Genomic DNA, 17,730 nt, shown 5'->3' with positions numbered 1-17,730 from the left:
TGGATATTTAGTAACTTTTCAAACATGCATGAATATATCCCTAACACGTCACGATAGCAGTTGCAATATCATTTTTTCTTTCAAAAAAGTTCTACTTTTATTTTTTAAATACTGTCCTTGAGCTCCAGTCAAGTGGATTTGGCGGTGTTTTTTTTTTTCTAGGAGTACTTATATGCTACCATTTCTTGCTATGAGAGAAAAAATATTCTCTTTTGTCTGGGATAAGCACGATTTTAGGTTTCGGATCACTTGAAGGCCTATTTGAAACCAAGGAGACATGGGTGATGGATTTCCGTGATGGCTTCTGTGCTCCAGTGGCGCAATCGGTCAGCGCGCGGTACTTATATGGCAGTATCTGTTGAGCAATGCCGAGGTTGTGAGTTCGAGCCTCACCTGGAGCATGCAGTTTCTTGCTTTTTGCCTTTATTCATGGAAAATGTAATCTGCACTTGCACCCTATGGCCTGAGAACTTTACAACAGGGCAATAAGCGCCCAAAGAAACTCAAGGTTCTTTCCTCAAGGGTGCTTGAATGAGCTGTCTTTCTGTTACACTGACCACATTCTTTAATTTGTGGACCAGAACAGATAAAGAAAATGTGCGCCTTCTACTTGATGAAAAGAGGTGTGGAGAGCTGCGACATGGCTTTTCTCTTTCAGAAAACTCATTCTTCTGACTTTGTAGCTCAAACCGCTTGCAATTCTGTAGCAAGTTTACAAGGGAAAATAAAAACAAAGATTTTGCCACCCTTACCTTGTAAAGTAAGAGAACGGATGCCTTCTGAAAGAAAAAAAAAGTCTTTGCTGTCATCTAGCGAAAGCCCCAGTGGCCTAATGGATAAGGCACTGGCCTCCTAAGCCAGGGATTGTGGGTTCGAGTCCCATCTGGGGTGTTTGAGATCTTGCTTGACTCTTTCAAGTCACATCTAAAGCAAGGCTTTAGAATAAAACCTTTAGGACTTCCCTTTCCTGTTGCCTTAATTAATATGTGTGCCTTCTCCTAGTAGAACTCAGATTAGTTCAGCAGCATGCTATCAACTGAATGGAAACTTCTGCAAGATGGCTACAAGTCCTCTTGTCCAAAACCAAATCTCCTGCAATGTTTCTGCCAAACAATATGTTCAACTCCCCACAAAGGAAACGCTGCTTTTATTAGGAAAGAGCTTTGCATTTTCTCCGACATTCTCCAGACATCCCATTGTGGCATGCAAATCCGGTGGCCTAAAATCTTCAAGCAAAAAAGCCACCCTGACAAGTATCGTTGGTAAGCTTAATTTGCAGGAAGGCATTTTATGTCCTTTTTGTGCCAGTTTCAGAAATGTTTTTCCTGATGTATCAACATGTATACGAATAGCAATCAGAATCGCTCCTTAGAGGTGTGCTTCCTTTGCTTCATATGACATGGTGTTGTTGCATTTGTTGAGATTCACACTGATAGCCACTGCTTTGGGACACATTCAGAAGTCTTCTTGCCGCAAGCAGTCAGAAATAGAATCTGACGTGGATCGGCAGATTTTCTGAAAAATAGAGCATCAAAATGCTCAACACAGTTGCTGGATAGTGGCATTTCAAATGTATTAACAACTCTTGTGTTTTATCTGGGTTTACCCACAAACGGACCTTGATCCAAAGGTACTTGGTATTACCTGCCACTTCTTGCTTTACAGTGGATATTTAGTAACTTTTCAAACATGCATGAATATATCCCTAACACGTCACGATAGCAGTTGCAATATCATTTTTTCTTTCAAAAAAGTTCTACTTTTATTTTTTAAATACTGTCCTTGAGCTCCAGTCAAGTGGATTTGGCGGTGTTTTTTTTTTTCTAGGAGTACTTATATGCTACCATTTCTTGCTATGAGAGAAAAAAATATTCTCTTTTGTCTGGGATAAGCACGATTTTAGGTTTCGGATCACTTGAAGGCCTATTTGAAACCAAGGAGACATGGGTGATGGATTTCCGTGATGGCTTCTGTGCTCCAGTGGCGCAATCGGTCAGCGCGCGGTACTTATATGGCAGTATCTGTTGAGCAATGCCGAGGTTGTGAGTTCGAGCCTCACCTGGAGCATGCAGTTTCTTGCTTTTTGCCTTTATTCATGGAAAATGTAATCTGCACTTGCACCCTATGGCCTGAGAACTTTACAACAGGGCAATAAGCGCCCAAAGAAACTCAAGGTTCTTTCCTCAAGGGTGCTTGAATGAGCTGTCTTTCTGTTACACTGACCACATTCTTTAAATTGTGGACCAGAACAGATAAAGAAAATGTGCGCCTTCTACTTGATGAAAAGAGGTGTGGAGAGCTGCGACATGGCTTTTCTCTTTCTGAAAACTCATTCTTCTGACTTTGTAGCTCAAACCGCTTGCAATTCTGTAGCAAGTTTACAAGGGAAAATAAAAACAAAGATTTTGCCACCCTTACCTTGTAAAGTAAGAGAACGGATGCCTTCTGAAAGAAAAAAAAAGTCTTTGCTGTCATCTAGCGAAAGCCCCAGAGGCCTAATGGATAAGGCACTGGCCTCCTAAGCCAGGGATTGTGGGTTCGAGTCCCATCTGGGGTGTTTGAGATCTTGCTTGACTCTTTCAAGTCACATCTAAAGCAAGGCTTTAGAATAAAACCTTTAGGACTTCCCTTTCCTGTTGCCTTAATTAATATGCGTGCCTTCTCCTAGTAGAACTCAGATTAGTTCAGCAGCATGCTATCAACTGAATGGAAACTTCTGCAAGATGGCTACAAGTCCTCTTGTCCAAAACCAAATCTCCTGCAATGTTTCTGCCAAACAATATGTTCAACTCCCCACAAAGGAAACGCTGCTTTTATTAGGAAAGAGCTTTGCATTTTCTCCGACATTCTCCAGACATCCCATTGTGGCATGCAAATCCGGTGGCCTAAAATCTTCAAGCAAAAAAGCCACCCTGACAAGTATCGTTGGTAAGCTTAATTTGCAGGAAGGCATTTTATGTCCTTTTTGTGCCAGTTTCAGAAATGTTTTTCCTGATGTATCAACATGTATACGAATAGCAATCAGAATCGCTCCTTAGAGGTGTGCTTCCTTTGCTTCATATGACATGGTGTTGTTGCATTTGTTGAGATTCACACTGATAGCCACTGCTTTGGGACACATTCAGAAGTCTTCTTGCCGCAAGCAGTCAGAAATAGAATCTGACGTGGATCGGCAGATTTTCTGAAAAATAGAGCATCAAAATGCTCAACACAGTTGCTGGATAGTGGCATTTCAAATGTATTAACAACTCTTGTGTTTTATCTGGGTTTACCCACAAACGGACCTTGATCCAAAGGTACTTGGTATTACCTGCCACTTCTTGCTTTACAGTGGATATTTAGTAACTTTTCAAACATGCATGAATATATCCCTAACACGTCACGATAGCAGTTGCAATATCATTTTTTCTTTCAAAAAAGTTCTACTTTTATTTTTTAAATACTGTCCTTGAGCTCCAGTCAAGTGGATTTGGCGGTGTTTTTTTTTTTTCTAGGAGTACTTATATGCTACCATTTCTTGCTATGAGAGAAAAAATATTCTCTTTTGTCTGGGATAAGCACGATTTTAGGTTTCGGATCACTTGAAGGCCTATTTGAAACCAAGGAGACATGGGTGATGGATTTCCGTGATGGCTTCTGTGCTCCAGTGGCGCAATCGGTCAGCGCGCGGTACTTATATGGCAGTATCTGTTGAGCAATGCCGAGGTTGTGAGTTCGAGCCTCACCTGGAGCATGCAGTTTCTTGCTTTTTGCCTTTATTCATGGAAAATGTAATCTGCACTTGCACCCTATGGCCTGAGAACTTTACAACAGGGCAATAAGCGCCCAAAGAAACTCAAGGTTCTTTCCTCAAGGGTGCTTGAATGAGCTGTCTTTCTGTTACACTGACCACATTCTTTAAATTGTGGACCAGAACAGATAAAGAAAATGTGCGCCTTCTACTTGATGAAAAGAGGTGTGGAGAGCTGCGACATGGCTTTTCTCTTTCAGAAAACTCATTCTTCTGACTTTGTAGCTCAAACCGCTTGCAATTCTGTAGCAAGTTTACAAGGGAAAATAAAAACAAAGATTTTGCCACCCTTACCTTGTAAAGTAAGAGAACGGATGCCTTCTGAAAGAAAAAAAAAGTCTTTGCTGTCATCTAGCGAAAGCCCCAGTGGCCTAATGGATAAGGCACTGGCCTCCTAAGCCAGGGATTGTGGGTTCGAGTCCCATCTGGGGTGTTTGAGATCTTGCTTGACTCTTTCAAGTCACATCTAAAGCAAGGCTTTAGAATAAAACCTTTAGGACTTCCCTTTCCTGTTGCCTTAATTAATATGCGTGCCTTCTCCTAGTAGAACTCAGATTAGTTCAGCAGCATGCTATCAACTGAATGGAAACTTCTGCAAGATGGCTACAAGTCCTCTTGTCCAAAACCAAATCTCCTGCAATGTTTCTGCCAAACAATATGTTCAACTCCCCACAAAGGAAACGCTGCTTTTATTAGGAAAGAGCTTTGCATTTTCTCCGACATTCTGCAGACATCCCATTGTGGCATGCAAATCCGGTGGCCTAAAATCTTCAAGCAAAAAAGCCACCCTGACAAGTATCGTTGGTAAGCTTAATTTGCAGGAAGGCATTTTATGTCCTTGTTGTGCCAGTTTCAGAAATGTTTTTCCTGATGTATCAACATGTATACGAATAGCAATCAGAATCGCTCCTTAGAGGTGTGCTTCCTTTGCTTCATATGACATGGTGTTGTTGCATTTGTTGAGATTCACACTGATAGCCACTGCTTTGGGACACATTCAGAAGTCTTCTTGCCGCAAGCAGTCAGAAATAGAATCTGACGTGGATCGGCAGATTTTCTGAAAAATAGAGCATCAAAATGCTCAACACAGTTGCTGGATAGTGGCATTTCAAATGTATTAACAACTCTTGTGTTTTATCTGGGTTTACCCACAAACGGACCTTGATCCAAAGGTACTTGGTATTACCTGCCACTTCTTGCTTTACAGTGGATATTTAGTAACTTTTCAAACATGCATGAATATATCCCTAACACGTCACGATAGCAGTTGCAATATCATTTTTTCTTTCAAAAAAGTTCTACTTTTATTTTTTAAATACTGTCCTTGAGCTCCAGTCAAGTGGATTTGGCGGTGTTTTTTTTTTTTCTAGGAGTACTTATATGCTACCATTTCTTGCTATGAGAGAAAAAAATATTCTCTTTTGTCTGGGATAAGCACGATTTTAGGTTTCGGATAATTGAAGGCCTATTTGAAACCAAGGAGACATGGGTGATGGATTTCCGTGATGGCTTCTGTGCTCCAGTGGCGCAATCGGTCAGCGCGCGGTACTTATATGGCAGTATCTGTTGAGCAATGCCGAGGTTGTGAGTTCGAGCCTCACCTGGAGCATGCAGTTTCTTGCTTTTTGCCTTTATTCATGGAAAATGTAATCTGCACTTGCACCCTATGGCCTGAGAACTTTACAACAGGGCAATAAGCGCCCAAAGAAACTCAAGGTTCTTTCCTCAAGGGTGCTTGAATGAGCTGTCTTTCTGTTACACTGACCACATTCTTTAAATTGTGGACCAGAACAGATAAAGAAAATGTGCGCCTTCTACTTGATGAAAAGAGGTGTGGAGAGCTGCGACATGGCTTTTCTCTTTCAGAAAACTCATTCTTCTGACTTTGTAGCTCAAACCGCTTGCAATTCTGTAGCAAGTTTACAAGGGAAAATAAAAACAAAGATTTTGCCACCCTTACCTTGTAAAGTAAGAGAACGGATGCCTTCTGAAAGAAAAAAAAAGTCTTTGCTGTCATCTAGCGAAAGCCCCAGTGGCCTAATGGATAAGGCACTGGCCTCCTAAGCCAGGGATTGTGGGTTCGAGTCCCATCTGGGGTGTTTGAGATCTTGCTTGACTCTTTCAAGTCACATCTAAAGCAAGGCTTTAGAATAAAACCTTTAGGACTTCCCTTTCCTGTTGCCTTAATTAATATGTGTGCCTTCTCCTAGTAGAACTCAGATTAGTTCAGCAGCATGCTATCAACTGAATGGAAACTTCTGCAAGATGGCTACAAGTCCTCTTGTCCAAAACCAAATCTCCTGCAATGTTTCTGCCAAACAATATGTTCAACTCCCCACAAAGGAAACGCTGCTTTTATTAGGAAAGAGCTTTGCATTTTCTCCGACATTCTCCAGACATCCCATTGTGGCATGCAAATCCGGTGGCCTAAAATCTTCAAGCAAAAAAGCCACCCTGACAAGTATCGTTGGTAAGCTTAATTTGCAGGAAGGCATTTTATGTCCTTTTTGTGCCAGTTTCAGAAATGTTTTTCCTGATGTATCAACATGTATACGAATAGCAATCAGAATCGCTCCTTAGAGGTGTGCTTCCTTTGCTTCATATGACATGGTGTTGTTGCATTTGTTGAGATTCACACTGATAGCCACTGCTTTGGGACACATTCAGAAGTCTTCTTGCCGCAAGCAGTCAGAAATAGAATCTGACGTGGATCGGCAGATTTTCTGAAAAATAGAGCATCAAAATGCTCAACACAGTTGCTGGATAGTGGCATTTCAAATGTATTAACAACTCTTGTGTTTTATCTGGGTTTACCCACAAACGGACCTTGATCCAAAGGTACTTGGTATTACCTGCCACTTCTTGCTTTACAGTGGATATTTAGTAACTTTTCAAACATGCATGAATATATCCCTAACACGTCACGATAGCAGTTGCAATATCATTTTTTCTTTCAAAAAAGTTCTACTTTTATTTTTTAAATACTGTCCTTGAGCTCCAGTCAAGTGGATTTGGCGGTGTTTTTTTTTTTTCTAGGAGTACTTATATGCTACCATTTCTTGCTATGAGAGAAAAAAATATTCTCTTTTGTCTGGGATAAGCACGATTTTAGGTTTCGGATCACTTGAAGGCCTATTTGAAACCAAGGAGACATGGGTGATGGATTTCCGTGATGGCTTCTGTGCTCCAGTGGCGCAATCGGTCAGCGCGCGGTACTTATATGGCAGTATCTGTTGAGCAATGCCGAGGTTGTGAGTTCGAGCCTCACCTGGAGCATGCAGTTTCTTGCTTTTTGCCTTTATTCATGGAAAATGTAATCTGCACTTGCACCCTATGGCCTGAGAACTTTACAACAGGGCAATAAGCGCCCAAAGAAACTCAAGGTTCTTTCCTCAAGGGTGCTTGAATGAGCTGTCTTTCTGTTACACTGACCACATTCTTTAAATTGTGGACCAGAACAGATAAAGAAAATGTGCGCCTTCTACTTGATGAAAAGAGGTGTGGAGAGCTGCGACATGGCTTTTCTCTTTCAGAAAACTCATTCTTCTGACTTTGTAGCTCAAACCGCTTGCAATTCTGTAGCAAGTTTACAAGGGAAAATAAAAACAAAGATTTTGCCACCCTTACCTTGTAAAGTAAGAGAACGGATGCCTTCTGAAAGAAAAAAAAAGTCTTTGCTGTCATCTAGCGAAAGCCCCAGTGGCCTAATGGATAAGGCACTGGCCTCCTAAGCCAGGGATTGTGGGTTCGTGTCCCATCTGGGGTGTTTGAGATCTTGCTTGACTCTTTCAAGTCACATCTAAAGCAAGGCTTTAGAATAAAACCTTTAGGACTTCCCTTTCCTGTTGCCTTAATTAATATGCGTGCCTTCTCCTAGTAGAACTCAGATTAGTTCAGCAGCATGCTATCAACTGAATGGAAACTTCTGCAAGATGGCTACAAGTCCTCTTGTCCAAAACCAAATCTCCTGCAATGTTTCTGCCAAACAATATGTTCAACTCCCCACAAAGGAAACGCTGCTTTTATTAGGAAAGAGCTTTGCATTTTCTCCGACATTCTCCAGACATCCCATTGTGGCATGCAAATCCGGTGGCCTAAAATCTTCAAGCAAAAAAGCCACCCTGACAAGTATCGTTGGTAAGCTTAATTTGCAGGAAGGCATTTTATGTCCTTTTTGTGCCAGTTTCAGAAATGTTTTTCCTAATGTATCAACATGTATACGAATAGCAATCAGAATCGCTCCTTAGAGGTGTGCTTCCTTTGCTTCATATGACATGGTGTTGTTGCATTTGTTGAGATTCACACTGATAGCCACTGCTTTGGGACACATTCAGAAGTCTTCTTGCCGCAAGCAGTCAGAAATAGAATCTGACGTGGATCTGCAGATTTTCTGAAAAATAGAGCATCAAAATGCTCAACACAGTTGCTGGATAGTGGCATTTCAAATGTATTAACAACTCTTGTGTTTTATCTGGGTTTACCCACAAACGGACCTTGATCCAAAGGTACTTGGTATTACCTGCCACTTCTTGCTTTACAGTGGATATTTAGTAACTTTTCAAACATGCATGAATATATCCCTAACACGTCACGATAGCAGTTGCAATATCATTTTTTCTTTCAAAAAAGTTCTACTTTTATTTTTTAAATACTGTCCTTGAGCTCCAGTCAAGTGGATTTGGCGGTGTTTTTTTTTTTTCTAGGAGTACTTATATGCTACCATTTCTTGCTATGAGAGAAAAAAATATTCTCTTTTGTCTGGGATAAGCACGATTTTAGGTTTCGGATCACTTGAAGGCCTATTTGAAACCAAGGAGACATGGGTGATGGATTTCCGTGATGGCTTCTGTGCTCCAGTGGCGCAATCGGTCAGCGCGCGGTACTTATATGGCAGTATCTGTTGAGCAATGCCGAGGTTGTGAGTTCGAGCCTCACCTGGAGCATGCAGTTTCTTGCTTTTTGCCTTTATTCATGGAAAATGTAATCTGCACTTGCACCCTATGGCCTGAGAACTTTACAACAGGGCAATAAGCGCCCAAAGAAACTCAAGTTTCTTTCCTCAAGGGTGCTTGAATGAGCTGTCTTTCTGTTACACTGACCACATTCTTTAAATTGTGGACGAGAACAGATAAAGAAAATGTGCGCCTTCTACTTGATGAAAAGAGGTGTGGAGAGCTGCGACATGGCTTTTCTCTTTCAGAAAACTCATTCTTCTGACTTTGTAGCTCAAACCGCTTGCAATTCTGTAGCAAGTTTACAAGGGAAAATAAAAACAAAGATTTTGCCACCCTTACCTTGTAAAGTAAGAGAACGGATGCCTTCTGAAAGAAAAAAAAAGTCTTTGCTGTCATCTAGCGAAAGCCCCAGTGGCCTAATGGATAAGGCACTGGCCTCCTAAGCCAGGGATTGTGGGTTCAAGTCCCATCTGGGGTGTTTGAGATCTTGCTTGACTCCTTTAAGTCGCATCTAAAGCAAGGCTTTAGAATAAAACCTTTAGGACTTCCCTTTCCTGTTGCCTTAATTAATATGTGTGCCTTCTCCTAGTAGAACTCAGATTAGTTCAGCAGCATGCTATCAACTGAATGGAAACTTCTGCAAGATGGCTACAAGTCCTCTTGTCCAAAACCAAATCTCCTGCAATGTTTCTGCCAAACAATATGTTCAACTCCCCACAAAGGAAACGCTGCTTTTATTAGGAAAGAGCTTTGCATTTTCTCCGACATTCTCCAGACATCCCATTGTGGCATGCAAATCCGGTGGCCTAAAATCTTCAAGCAAAAAAGCCACCCTGACAAGTATCGTTGGTAAGCTTAATTTGCAGGAAGGCATTTTATGTCCTTTTTGTGCCAGTTTCAGAAATGTTTTTCCTGATGTATCAACATGTATACGAATAGCAATCAGAATCGCTCCTTAGAGGTGTGCTTCCTTTGCTTCATATGACATGGTGTTGTTGCATTTGTTGAGATTCACACTGATAGCCACTGCTTTGGGACACATTCAGAAGTCTTCTTGCCGCAAGCAGTCAGAAATAGAATCTGACGTGGATCGGCAGATTTTCTGAAAAATAGAGCATCAAAATGCTCAACACAGTTGCTGGATAGTGGCATTTCAAATGTATTAACAACTCTTGTGTTTTATCTGGGTTTACCCACAAACGGACCTTGATCCAAAGGTACTTGGTATTACCTGCCACTTCTTGCTTTACAGTGGATATTTAGTAACTTTTCAAACATGCATGAATATATCCCTAACACGTCACGATAGCAGTTGCAATATCATTTTTTCTTTCAAAAAAGTTCTACTTTTATTTTTTAAATACTGTCCTTGAGCTCCAGTCAAGTGGATTTGGCGGTGTTTTTTTTTTTCTAGGAGTACTTATATGCTACCATTTCTTGCTATGAGAGAAAAAATATTCTCTTTTGTCTGGGATAAGCACGATTTTAGGTTTCGGATCACTTGAAGGCCTATTTGAAACCAAGGAGACATGGGTGATGGATTTCCGTGATGGCTTCTGTGCTCCAGTGGCGCAATCGGTCAGCGCGCGGTACTTATATGGCAGTATCTGTTGAGCAATGCCGAGGTTGTGAGTTCGAGCCTCACCTGGAGCATGCAGTTTCTTGCTTTTTGCCTTTATTCATGGAAAATGTAATCTGCACTTGCACCCTATGGCCTGAGAACTTTACAACAGGGCAATAAGCGCCCAAAGAAACTCAAGGTTCTTTCCTCAAGGGTGCTTGAATGAGCTGTCTTTCTGTTACACTGACCACATTCTTTAAATTGTGGACCAGAACAGATAAAGAAAATGTGCGCCTTCTACTTGATGAAAAGAGGTGTGGAGAGCTGCGACATGGCTTTTCTCTTTCAGAAAACTCATTCTTCTGACTTTGTAGCTCAAACCGCTTACAATTCTGTAGCAAGTTTACAAGGGAAAATAAAAACAAAGATTTTGCCACCCTTACCTTGTAAAGTAAGAGAACGGATGCCTTCTGAAAGAAAAAAAAAGTCTTTGCTGTCATCTAGCGAAAGCCCCAGTGGCCTAATGGATAAGGCACTGGCCTCCTAAGCCAGGTATTGTGGGTTTGAGTCCCATCTGGGGTGTTTGAGATCTTGCTTGACTCTTTCAAGTCACATCTAAAGCAAGGCTTTAGAATAAAACCTTTAGGACTTCCCTTTCCTGTTGCCTTAATTAATATGTGTTTCTTCTCCTAGTAGAACTCAGATTAGTTCAGCAGCATGCTATCAACTGAATGGAAACTTCTGCAAGATGGCTACAAGTCCTCTTGTCCAAAACCAAATCTCCTGCAATGTTTCTGCCAAACAATATGTTCAACTCCCCACAAAGGAAACGCTGCTTTTATTAGGAAAGAGCTTTGCATTTTCTCCGACATTCTCCAGACATCCCATTGTGGCATGCAAATCCGGTGGCCTAAAATCTTCAAGCAAAAAAGCCACCCTGACAAGTATCGTTGGTAAGCTTAATTTGCAGGAAGGCATTTTATGTCCTTTTTGTGCCAGTTTCAGAAATGTTTTTCCTGATGTATCAACATGTATACGAATAGCAATCAGAATCGCTCCTTAGAGGTGTGCTTCCTTTGCTTCATATGACATGGTGTTGTTGCATTTGTTGAGATTCACACTGATAGCCACTGCTTTGGGACACATTCAGAAGTCTTCTTGCCGCAAGCAGTCAGAAATAGAATCTGACGTGGATCGGCAGATTTTCTGAAAAATAGAGCATCAAAATGCTCAACACAGTTGCTGGATAGTGGCATTTCAAATGTATTAACAACTCTTGTGTTTTATCTGGGTTTACCCACAAACGGACCTTGATCCAAAGGTACTTGGTATTACCTGCCACTTCTTGCTTTACAGTGGATATTTAGTAACTTTTCAAACATGCATGAATATATCCCTAACACGTCACGATAGCAGTTGCAATATCATTTTTTCTTTCAAAAAAGTTCTACTTTTATTTTTTAAATACTGTCCTTGAGCTCCAGTCAAGTGGATTTGGCGGTGTTTTTTTTTTTTTCTAGGAGTACTTATATGCTACCATTTCTTGCTATGAGAGAAAAAATATTCTCTTTTGTCTGGGATAAGCACGATTTTAGGTTTCGGATCACTTGAAGGCCTATTTGAAACCAAGGAGACATGGGTGATGGATTTCCATGATGGCTTCTGTGCTCCAGTGGCGCAATCGGTCAGCGCGCGGTACTTATATGGCAGTATCTGTTGAGCAATGCCGAGGTTGTGAGTTCGAGCCTCACCTGGAGCATGCAGTTTCTTGCTTTTTGCCTTTATTCATGGAAAATGTAATCTGCACTTGCACCCTATGGCCTGAGAACTTTACAACAGGGCAATAAGCGCCCAAAGAAACTCAAGGTTCTTTCCTCAAGGGTGCTTGAATGAGCTGTCTTTCTGTTACACTGACCACATTCTTTAAATTGTGGACCAGAACAGATAAAGAAAATGTGCGCCTTCTACTTGATGAAAAGAGGTGTGGAGAGCTGCGACATGGCTTTTCTCTTTCAGAAAACTCATTCTTCTGACTTTGTAGCTCAAACCGCTTGCAATTCTGTAGCAAGTTTACAAGGGAAAATAAAAACAAAGATTTTGCCACCCTTACCTTGTAAAGTAAGAGAACGGATGCCTTCTGAAAGAAAAAAAAAGTCTTTGCTGTCATCTAGCGAAAGCCCCAGTGGCCTAATGGATAAGGCACTGGCCTCCTAAGCCAGGGATTGTGGGTTCGAGTCCCATCTGGGGTGTTTGAGATCTTGCTTGACTCTTTCAAGTCACATCTAAAGCAAGGCTTTAGAATAAAACCTTTAGGAGTTCCCTTTCCTGTTGCCTTAATTAATATGCGTGCCTTCTCCTAGTAGAACTCAGATTAGTTCAGGAGCATGCTATCAACTGAATGGAAACTTCTGCAAGATGGCTACAAGTCCTCTTGTCCAAAACCAAATCTCCTGCAATGTTTCTGCCAAACAATATGTTCAACTCCCCACAAAGGAAACGCTGCTTTTATTAGGAAAGAGCTTTGCATTTTCTCCGACATTCTCCAGACATCCCATTGTGGCATGCAAATCCGGTGGCCTAAAATCTTCAAGCAAAAAAGCCACCCTGACAAGTATCGTTGGTAAGCTTAATTTGCAGGAAGGCATTTTATGTCCTTGTTGTGCCAGTTTCAGAAATGTTTTTCCTGATGTATCAACATGTATACGAATAGCAATCAGAATCGCTCCTTAGAGGTGTGCTTCCTTTGCTTCATATGACATGGTGTTGTTGCATTTGTTGAGATTCACACTGATAGCCACTGCTTTGGGACACATTCAGAAGTCTTCTTGCCGCAAGCAGTCAGAAATAGAATCTGACGTGGATCGGCAGATTTTCTGAAAAATAGAGCATCAAAATGCTCAACACAGTTGCTGGATAGTGGCATTTCAAATGTATTAACAACTCTTGTGTTTTATCTGGGTTTACCCACAAACGGACCTTGATCCAAAGGTACTTGGTATTACCTGCCACTTCTTGCTTTACAGTGGATATTTAGTAACTTTTCAAACATGCATGAATATATCCCTAACACGTCACGATAGCAGTTGCAATATCATTTTTTCTTTCAAAAAAGTTCTACTTTTATTTTTTAAATACTGTCCTTGAGCTCCAGTCAAGTGGATTTGGCGGTGTTTTTTTTTTTCTAGGAGTACTTATATGCTACCATTTCTTGCTATGAGAGAAAAAATATTCTCTTTTGTCTGGGATAAGCACGATTTTAGGTTTCGGATCACTTGAAGGCCTATTTGAAACCAAGGAGACATGGGTGATGGATTTCCGTGATGGCTTCTGTGCTCCAGTGGCGCAATCGGTCAGCGCGCGGTACTTATATGGCAGTATCTGTTGAGCAATGCCGAGGTTGTGAGTTCGAGCCTCACCTGGAGCATGCAGTTTCTTGCTTTTTGCCTTTATTCATGGAAAATGTAATCTGCACTTGCACCCTATGGCCTGAGAACTTTACAACAGGGCAATAAGCGCCCAAAGAAACTCAAGGTTCTTTCCTCAAGGGTGCTTGAATGAGCTGTCTTTCTGTTACACTGACCACATTCTTTAATTTGTGGACCAGAACAGATAAAGAAAATGTGCGCCTTCTACTTGATGAAAAGAGGTGTGGAGAGCTGCGACATGGCTTTTCTCTTTCAGAAAACTCATTCTTCTGACTTTGTAGCTCAAACCGCTTGCAATTCTGTAGCAAGTTTACAAGGGAAAATAAAAACAAAGATTTTGCCACCCTTACCTTGTAAAGTAAGAGAACGGATGCCTTCTGAAAGAAAAAAAAAGTCTTTGCTGTCATCTAGCGAAAGCCCCAGTGGCCTAATGGATAAGGCACTGGCCTCCTAAGCCAGGGATTGTGGGTTCGGGTCCCATCTGGGGTGTTTGAGATCTTGCTTGACTCTTTCAAGTCACATCTAAAGCAAGGCTTTAGAATAAAACCTTTAGGACTTCCCTTTCCTGTTGCCTTAATTAATATGCGTGCCTTCTCCTAGTAGAACTCAGATTAGTTCAGCAGCATGCTATCAACTGAATGGAAACTTCTGCAAGATGGCTACAAGTCCTCTTGTCCAAAACCAAATCTCCTGCAATGTTTCTGCCAAACAATATGTTCAACTCCAAACAAAGGAAACGCTGCTTTTATTAGGAAAGAGCTTTGCATTTTCTCCGACATTCTCCAGACATCCCATTGTGGCATGCAAATCCGGTGGCCTAAAATCTTCAAGCAAAAAAGCCACCCTGACAAGTATCGTTGGTAAGCTTAATTTGCAGGAAGGCATTTTATGTCCTTTTTGTGCCAGTTTCAGAAATGTTTTTCCTGATGTATCAACATGTATACGAATAGCAATCAGAATCGCTCCTTAGAGGTGTGCTTCCTTTGCTTCATATGACATGGTGTTGTTGCATTTGTTGAGATTCACACTGATAGCCACTGCTTTGGGACACATTCAGAAGTCTTCTTGCCGCAAGCAGTCAGAAATAGAATCTGACGTGGATCGGCAGATTTTCTGAAAAATAGAGCATCAAAATGCTCAACACAGTTGCTGGATAGTGGCATTTCAAATGTATTAACAACTCTTGTGTTTTATCTGGGTTTACCCACAAACGGACCTTGATCCAAAGGTACTTGGTATTACCTGCCACTTCTTGCTTTACAGTGGATATTTAGTAACTTTTCAAACATGCATGAATATATCCCTAACACGTCACGATAGCAGTTGCAATATCATTTTTTCTTTCAAAAAAGTTCTACTTTTATTTTTTAAATACTGTCCTTGAGCTCCAGTCAAGTGGATTTGGCGGTGTTTTTTTTTTTCTAGGAGTACTTATATGCTACCATTTCTTGCTATGAGAGAAAAAATATTCTCTTTTGTCTGGGATAAGCACGATTTTAGGTTTCGGATCACTTGAAGGCCTATTTGAAACCAAGGAGACATGGGTGATGGATTTCCGTGATGGCTTCTGTGCTCCAGTGGCGCAATCGGTCAGCGCGCGGTACTTATATGGCAGTATCTGTTGAGCAATGCCGAGGTTGTGAGTTCGAGCCTCACCTGGAGCATGCAGTTTCTTGCTTTTTGCCTTTATTCATGGAAAATGTAATCTGCACTTGCACCCTATGGCCTGAGAACTTTACAACAGGGCAATAAGCGCCCAAAGAAACTCAAGGTTCTTTCCTCAAGGGTGCTTGAATGAGCTGTCTTTCTGTTACACTGACCACATTCTTTAAATTGTGGACCAGAACAGATAAAGAAAATGTGCGCCTTCTACTTGATGAAAAGAGGTGTGGAGAGCTGCGACATGGCTTTTCTCTTTCAGAAAACTCATTCTTCTGACTTTGTAGCTCAAACCGCTTGCAATTCTGTAGCAAGTTTACAAGGGAAAATAAAAACAAAGATTTTGCCACCCTTACCTTGTAAAGTAAGAGAACGGATGCCTTCTGAAAGAAAAAAAAAGTCTTTGCTGTCATCTAGCGAAAGCCCCAGTGGCCTAATGGATAAGGCACTGGCCTCCTAAGCCAGGGATTGTGGGTTCGAGTCCCATCTGGGGTGTTTGAGATCTTGCTTGACTCTTTCAAGTCACATCTAAAGCAAGGCTTTAGAATAAAACCTTTAGGACTTCCCTTTCCTGTTGCCTTAATTAATATGTGTGCCTTCTCCTAGTAGAACTCAGATTAGTTCAGCAGCATGCTATCAACTGAATGGAAACTTCTGCAAGATGGCTACAAGTCCTCTTGTCCAAAACCAAATCTCCTGCAATGTTTCTGCCAAACAATATGTTCAACTCCCCACAAAGGAAACGCTGCTTTTATTAGGAAAGAGCTTTGCATTTTCTCCGACATTCTCCAGACATCCCATTGTGGCATGCAAATCCGGTGGCCTAAAATCTTCAAGCAAAAAAGCCACCCTGACAAGTATCGTTGGTAAGCTTAATTTGCAGGAAGGCATTTTATGTCCTTTTTGTGCCAGTTTCAGAAATGTTTTTCCTGATGTATCAACATGTATACGAATAGCAATCAGAATCGCTCCTTAGAGGTGTGCTTCCTTTGCTTCATATGACATGGTGTTGTTGCATTTGTTGAGATTCACACTGATAGCCACTGCTTTGGGACACATTCAGAAGTCTTCTTGCCGCAAGCAGTCAGAAATAGAATCTGACGTGGATCGGCAGATTTTCTGAAAAATAGAGCATCAAAATGCTCAACACAGTTGCTGGATAGTGGCATTTCAAATGTATTAACAACTCTTGTGTTTTATCTGGGTTTACCCACAAACGGACCTTGATCCAAAGGTACTTGGTATTACCTGCCACTTCTTGCTTTACAGTGGATATTTAGTAACTTTTCAAACATGCATGAATATATCCCTAACACGTCACGATAGCAGTTGCAATATCATTTTTTCTTTCAAAAAAGTTCTACTTTTATTTTTTAAATACTGTCCTTGAGCTCCAGTCAAGTGGATTTGGCGGTGTTTTTTTTTTTTCTAGGAGTACTTATATGCTACCATTTCTTGCTATGAGAGAAAAAAATATTCTCTTTTGTCTGGGATAAGCACGATTTTAGGTTTCGGATCACTTGAAGGCCTATTTGAAACCAAGGAGACATGGGTGATGGATTTCCGTGATGGCTTCTGTGCTCCAGTGGCGCAATCGGTCAGCGCGCGGTACTTATATGGCAGTATCTGTTGAGCAATGCCGAGGTTGTGAGTTCGAGCCTCACCTGGAGCATGCAGTTTCTTGCTTTTTGCCTTTATTCATGGAAAATGTAATCTGCACTTGCACCCTATGGCCTGAGAACTTTACAACAGGGCAATAAGCGCCCAAAGAAACTCAAGGTTCTTTCCTCAAGGGTGCTTGAATGAGCTGTCTTTCTGTTACACTGACCACATTCTTTAAATTGTGGACCAGAACAGATAAAGAAAATGTGCGCCTTCTACTTGATGAAAAGAGGTGTGGAGAGCTGCGACATGGCTTTTCTCTTTCAGAAAACTCATTCTTCTGACTTTGTAGCTCAAACCGCTTGCAATTCTGTAGCAAGTTTACAAGGGAAAATAAAAACAAAGATTTTGCCACCCTTACCTTGTAAAGTAAGAGAACGGATGCCTTCTGAAAGAAAAAAAAAGTCTTTGCTGTCATCTAGCGAAAGCCCCAGTGGCCTAATGGATAAGGCACTGGCCTCCTAAGCCAGGGATTGTGGGTTCGAGTCCCATCTGGGGTGTTTGAGATCTTGCTTGACTCTTTCAAGTCACATCTAAAGCAAGGCTTTAGAATAAAACCTTTAGGAGTTCCCTTTCCTGTTGCCTTAATTAATATGCGTGCCTTCTCCTAGTAGAACTCAGATTAGTTCAGGAGCATGCTATCAACTGAATGGAAACTTCTGCAAGATGGCTACAAGT

At 41.3% G+C, this 17,730-nt stretch overlaps 22 non-coding genes across 22 annotated transcripts; all 22 read left to right on the top strand.

Annotated features, from left to right (window-relative positions):
• The first annotated feature begins 308 nt into the window (after positions 1-308).
• TRNAI-UAU (transfer RNA isoleucine (anticodon UAU)) lies at positions 309-401 on the top strand. The gene is given in 2 exon segments: positions 309-346; positions 366-401. It is a non-coding gene; the product is annotated as a tRNA-Ile (tRNA).
• A 417-nt stretch (positions 402-818) lies between these two features.
• On the top strand, positions 819-891 carry TRNAR-CCU (transfer RNA arginine (anticodon CCU)). The gene has a single exon. It is a non-coding gene; the product is annotated as a tRNA-Arg (tRNA).
• A 1,083-nt stretch (positions 892-1,974) lies between these two features.
• Positions 1,975-2,067, top strand: TRNAI-UAU (transfer RNA isoleucine (anticodon UAU)). The gene is given in 2 exon segments: positions 1,975-2,012; positions 2,032-2,067. It is a non-coding gene; the product is annotated as a tRNA-Ile (tRNA).
• A 417-nt stretch (positions 2,068-2,484) lies between these two features.
• Positions 2,485-2,557, top strand: TRNAR-CCU (transfer RNA arginine (anticodon CCU)). The gene has a single exon. It is a non-coding gene; the product is annotated as a tRNA-Arg (tRNA).
• A 1,083-nt stretch (positions 2,558-3,640) lies between these two features.
• Positions 3,641-3,733, top strand: TRNAI-UAU (transfer RNA isoleucine (anticodon UAU)). The gene is given in 2 exon segments: positions 3,641-3,678; positions 3,698-3,733. It is a non-coding gene; the product is annotated as a tRNA-Ile (tRNA).
• A 417-nt stretch (positions 3,734-4,150) lies between these two features.
• On the top strand, positions 4,151-4,223 carry TRNAR-CCU (transfer RNA arginine (anticodon CCU)). Its single transcript has one exon. It is a non-coding gene; the product is annotated as a tRNA-Arg (tRNA).
• Positions 4,224-5,306: 1,083 nt separating this feature from the next.
• Positions 5,307-5,399, top strand: TRNAI-UAU (transfer RNA isoleucine (anticodon UAU)). Its single transcript is given in 2 exon segments — positions 5,307-5,344; positions 5,364-5,399. It is a non-coding gene; the product is annotated as a tRNA-Ile (tRNA).
• A 417-nt stretch (positions 5,400-5,816) lies between these two features.
• Positions 5,817-5,889, top strand: TRNAR-CCU (transfer RNA arginine (anticodon CCU)). The gene has a single exon. It is a non-coding gene; the product is annotated as a tRNA-Arg (tRNA).
• Positions 5,890-6,973: 1,084 nt separating this feature from the next.
• On the top strand, positions 6,974-7,066 carry TRNAI-UAU (transfer RNA isoleucine (anticodon UAU)). The gene is given in 2 exon segments: positions 6,974-7,011; positions 7,031-7,066. It is a non-coding gene; the product is annotated as a tRNA-Ile (tRNA).
• A 417-nt stretch (positions 7,067-7,483) lies between these two features.
• On the top strand, positions 7,484-7,556 carry TRNAR-CCU (transfer RNA arginine (anticodon CCU)). Its single transcript has one exon. It is a non-coding gene; the product is annotated as a tRNA-Arg (tRNA).
• A 1,084-nt stretch (positions 7,557-8,640) lies between these two features.
• Positions 8,641-8,733, top strand: TRNAI-UAU (transfer RNA isoleucine (anticodon UAU)). Its single transcript is given in 2 exon segments — positions 8,641-8,678; positions 8,698-8,733. It is a non-coding gene; the product is annotated as a tRNA-Ile (tRNA).
• Positions 8,734-9,150: 417 nt separating this feature from the next.
• TRNAR-CCU (transfer RNA arginine (anticodon CCU)) lies at positions 9,151-9,223 on the top strand. The gene has a single exon. It is a non-coding gene; the product is annotated as a tRNA-Arg (tRNA).
• A 1,082-nt stretch (positions 9,224-10,305) lies between these two features.
• On the top strand, positions 10,306-10,398 carry TRNAI-UAU (transfer RNA isoleucine (anticodon UAU)). The gene is given in 2 exon segments: positions 10,306-10,343; positions 10,363-10,398. It is a non-coding gene; the product is annotated as a tRNA-Ile (tRNA).
• Positions 10,399-10,815: 417 nt separating this feature from the next.
• TRNAR-CCU (transfer RNA arginine (anticodon CCU)) lies at positions 10,816-10,888 on the top strand. Its single transcript has one exon. It is a non-coding gene; the product is annotated as a tRNA-Arg (tRNA).
• A 1,084-nt stretch (positions 10,889-11,972) lies between these two features.
• On the top strand, positions 11,973-12,065 carry TRNAI-UAU (transfer RNA isoleucine (anticodon UAU)). The gene is given in 2 exon segments: positions 11,973-12,010; positions 12,030-12,065. It is a non-coding gene; the product is annotated as a tRNA-Ile (tRNA).
• Positions 12,066-12,482: 417 nt separating this feature from the next.
• TRNAR-CCU (transfer RNA arginine (anticodon CCU)) lies at positions 12,483-12,555 on the top strand. Its single transcript has one exon. It is a non-coding gene; the product is annotated as a tRNA-Arg (tRNA).
• Positions 12,556-13,637: 1,082 nt separating this feature from the next.
• Positions 13,638-13,730, top strand: TRNAI-UAU (transfer RNA isoleucine (anticodon UAU)). The gene is given in 2 exon segments: positions 13,638-13,675; positions 13,695-13,730. It is a non-coding gene; the product is annotated as a tRNA-Ile (tRNA).
• A 417-nt stretch (positions 13,731-14,147) lies between these two features.
• Positions 14,148-14,220, top strand: TRNAR-CCU (transfer RNA arginine (anticodon CCU)). The gene has a single exon. It is a non-coding gene; the product is annotated as a tRNA-Arg (tRNA).
• A 1,082-nt stretch (positions 14,221-15,302) lies between these two features.
• TRNAI-UAU (transfer RNA isoleucine (anticodon UAU)) lies at positions 15,303-15,395 on the top strand. The gene is given in 2 exon segments: positions 15,303-15,340; positions 15,360-15,395. It is a non-coding gene; the product is annotated as a tRNA-Ile (tRNA).
• Positions 15,396-15,812: 417 nt separating this feature from the next.
• On the top strand, positions 15,813-15,885 carry TRNAR-CCU (transfer RNA arginine (anticodon CCU)). The gene has a single exon. It is a non-coding gene; the product is annotated as a tRNA-Arg (tRNA).
• A 1,084-nt stretch (positions 15,886-16,969) lies between these two features.
• Positions 16,970-17,062, top strand: TRNAI-UAU (transfer RNA isoleucine (anticodon UAU)). The gene is given in 2 exon segments: positions 16,970-17,007; positions 17,027-17,062. It is a non-coding gene; the product is annotated as a tRNA-Ile (tRNA).
• A 417-nt stretch (positions 17,063-17,479) lies between these two features.
• TRNAR-CCU (transfer RNA arginine (anticodon CCU)) lies at positions 17,480-17,552 on the top strand. Its single transcript has one exon. It is a non-coding gene; the product is annotated as a tRNA-Arg (tRNA).
• Positions 17,553-17,730: the final 178 nt, after the last annotated feature.

The sequence above is a fragment of the Lithobates pipiens genome, unplaced genomic scaffold, assembly GCF_037356315.1.
Source record: "Lithobates pipiens isolate NorthernLeopardFrog02 unplaced genomic scaffold, aLitPip1_a1.2 Scaffold_8, whole genome shotgun sequence".
NCBI classification, from domain to species: domain Eukaryota; kingdom Metazoa; phylum Chordata; class Amphibia; order Anura; family Ranidae; genus Lithobates; species Lithobates pipiens.
Note: the sequence above shows the minus strand (reverse complement) of the source record. Positions and strands in the feature narration are given on the sequence as shown.